The sequence below is a fragment of the Lactuca serriola genome, chromosome 5 (assembly GCF_051521515.1).
Source record: "Lactuca serriola cultivar US96UC23 chromosome 5, Lser_US96UC23_V15, whole genome shotgun sequence".
In the NCBI taxonomy this organism is placed as follows: Eukaryota; Viridiplantae; Streptophyta; class Magnoliopsida; order Asterales; family Asteraceae; genus Lactuca; species Lactuca serriola.
Window position 1 is genome coordinate 202,768,565 of NC_136412.1, and position 3,649 is coordinate 202,772,213.

Here is a 3,649-nt window from a genome sequence, read left to right on the forward strand (position 1 = left end):
GGTCCACAGAGTTATGGGACTGGAGGGTCCCACTGAGACACTTTGACCATAGGGTCATACAAAGTTATAGCCTCAAGTGGCTAATATGTGTTGCATGTGGTATTTTGGGTAGTCATGAAGGGGTTTGCAGAGCAGGGTATTGCTACAAGTGTTGCAAGGAGAGGCACATGGCCAAGGATTGTCCCAAGGGGTTTGCAGTCGGTTTTCACTACAACCAGACCAGACACCGGAAGGCCGAGTGTCCGCAGATGCAGGGATCAGCACAGGGAGCATCGCAGGGATCTGCACCTACTGTTGTTCGAGATACCTAGAGTCGGCCAGTGAAGGCCGAGGCACCGAAGGCACGAGGTAGAGCCTTCCTGTTGACAATGGAGGAGGTCCGCACAACGCCAAATGTTGTGGCTGGTATGTATTCCTTCATCTATTTATTTTGAGTTTGTGGTGTTATGCTTATATTATGATATGCGTAGGTACATTTCTTGTGAGTTCTGTACCTGCTTTGGTGTTATTTGACTCGGGTGCGAGTCGGTCTTTTGTGTCGTTAGCCTTTAGTTAACACATCAGTATCGGTCGAGAGATGTAGAGTCGACCTTTACGAGTTTCCATAGCTGACTAGAGAGCGATGTGTGCCACTGATGTGATTCGAGGATGCGTACTCGAGATCTTTGGCATTGATTTTCCGATTGATTTGGTCCCGATTGTGATGGGAGATGTCTGTGTCATCGTGGGCATGGATTGGTTGAGCAGGTTTAGAGCGGTTATCGACTGCGAGCGGCAGCTGGTGACCATACGAGACCCTAGTGGGGGAGTTCTTATGGTTTATGGCGAGGGTACCCGTTCTGGGTCAGCATTTTGTTCAGCCGCTAGAGCGAGGCAGAGCCTACAACAGGGCTGTAACGGGTTTGTGAGTTATGTGGTGGATACGAGAATAGATACAGAGAGACCTAGGTAGATCGATGAGGTCCCGATAGTGCGTGAGTTGCCCGACATTTTCCCTGAGGAGTTGCCGGGAGATCCTCCTGAGAGGTAGGTGGAGTTCCGTATCGATTTGGTTCTGGGGGCAGCGCCCTATCGCCTTGCGCCACCAGAGATGCAGGAGTTATCCTAACAGCTGCAGGAGCTGCTGGGGAAGGGGTTTATTCGGCCGAGTAGCTCGCCGTGGGGAGCGTCGATCCTTTTTGTCAAGAAAAAGGATGGCTCACACCGGATGTGCATTGATTACCGGGAGTTGAACAAGCTGACGGTCAAGAACCGTTACCCCTTACCGAGGATCGACGATTTGTTCGATCAGTTGCAGGGAGCGTCTTGGTTCTCCAAGATTGATCTGAGGTCTGGGTTTCATCCGATGAGAGTGCGTGAGGAGGATATCCAGAAGACAGCGTTCAGGACTCGTTATGGGCATTACGAGTTCGTGGTGATGCCTTTCGGGCTCACCAATGCACCGGCGGCATTCATGGATCTCATGAACAGGGTGTGCAGGCCGATGTTGGATCGTTCATTGATCGTGTTCATCGATGACATATTTGTGTATTCGAGATCCAGAGAGCAGCATGAGGAGCATTTGAGGAAGATCCTTGGAGTTCTGAGATCGGAGAGGCTTTACGCCAAATTCTCCAAGTGTGATTTCTGGTTACGAGAGGTCCAGTTCTTAAGACACCTCGTCAACCAGAATGGGATATTGGTCGATCCGGCCAAGATTGAGGCTGTGATGAGTTGGGAGGTGCCGAGATCCCCTTCAAACATCAGGAGTTTTCTGGTGTTGGCCGGTTATTATCGGAGATTTATCAAGGATTTCTCCAGGATTGCTGTTCTTCTAACCAGGTTGACCCGGAAGGGAGTGGCATTCAATTGGGGCTCAGAGCAGCAGGCATCATTCAAGACCCTTTGCCAGAGATTATGCGAAGCCCCAGTATTAACCCTTTCGGAGGGGATGGAGGATTTTGTGGTGTATTGTGATGCGTCGATATCAGGATTGGGTGTGGTGCTGATGTAGAAAGGCCATGTGATAGCATACGCATCGAGGCAGTTGAAGCCTCATGAGACGAGATATCCCACCCACGATCTGGAGTTGGAGGTTGTGGTGTTCGCCCTCAAGATCTGGCATCACTATTTTGTATGGGGTCCGGTGTACCATATACACGGACCACAAGAGTTTGAAGTATCTGATGGATCAGCGCAACCTGAATATGCGCCAGAGGAGATTGTTAGATGTGGTAAAGGATTATGAGTGTGAGATCCTGTACCACCCGGGCAAGGCTAATGTGGTAGCCGATGCCCTGAGTCGTAGGACGGAGAGTTTCCCATTACGAGATGTTTGTTTGAGATTGATAGTGATGACCCCGGTGTTGGACACCATTAGGGAGGCCCAGATAGAGGCCATGAGACCGGAGAACCCCAAAAGAGAGCGGGAGATCAGGCAAAAATTTGAGTTCGTTGCCGATAGCCGTGGGCTTATGACTTTTCAGGGTCGGATTTGGGTGCCGTTTGGAGGCGAGGCACGTACCAATCTGATGGAGGAGGCGCATAGATCGAGGTTCTCGATCCACCCTGGGGCCACTAAGATGTATTTGGACCTGAAGAGAGAGTTATGGTCGCGTGGTTCGTAGAGAGGTGCTTGACCTGTCGCAGGGTGAAGGCCGAGCACTAGCGTCCGCCTGGCAAGTTGCAGCCACTTGAGGTTCCCGAGTGGAAGTGGGAACAGATTTCCATGGATTTTATCACCAAATTTCTGAGGACTGCGAGGGGAGTCGATGCAATTTAGGTGATTGTTGATCGGCTGACAAAGAGCGCTCACTTTCTTGCTATCAGTGAGAGCTTTTTTGCTGAGAGGCTGGCAGAGTTATATATGAGAGAGGTGGTATAGCGGCATGCAATGCCGATCTCGATCTTGTCAGATCAAGATGTGCATTTCACTTCCATATTCTGGAAGAAATTCCATGAGGAGTTGGGTACAAGGTTGCATTTTAGTACCGCATACCACCCACAGACGGACAGTCAGAGTGAGCGGACGATTCAGACGCTCGAAGACATGTTGCGAGCATGTGTGATGGATTCGGAGGAATTTAGGACACGTATTTGATGTTGGCTGAGTTTTCTTATAACAACAGCCACCATTCAAGTATCGGCATGCCTCCCTTTGAATTGTTGTACGGGAGGAGGTGTCGGACTCCCATATGCTGGGGAGAGGTCGGGCAGCGAGTCATGGGCAGCACTGAGTTAGTGCTTCAGACGACTGTGTAGATACAGCAGGTCAGACAGAGGTTGTTGACAGCTCAGAGTTGCCAGAAGAGTTATGTGTATAGGCAACGATCCGAGCTTGAGTTCTAGGTGGGGGATTTCGTACTCCTGAAGGTGTCTCCTTGGAAAGGAGTGATCTGATTCCGAAAGAGGGGTAAGTTGGGGACCTGGTACATCGGTCCGTTCATGGTGACCGCGAGGGTAGGAAGGGTAGCATATCTTCTGGAGCTACCTGCGGAGTTGAGTTAGATCTATGATACCTTCCACGTGTCTTAGTTGAGGAAGTGTATAGCCGACGAGACGGCGGTGGTACCGTTGGAGGATATTCAGGTGGATGCCAGCCTGAATTATGTTGAGAGGCCAGTTGTGATTGTGGATCGGAAGATCAAGATTCTGAGGAACAAGGAGGTGC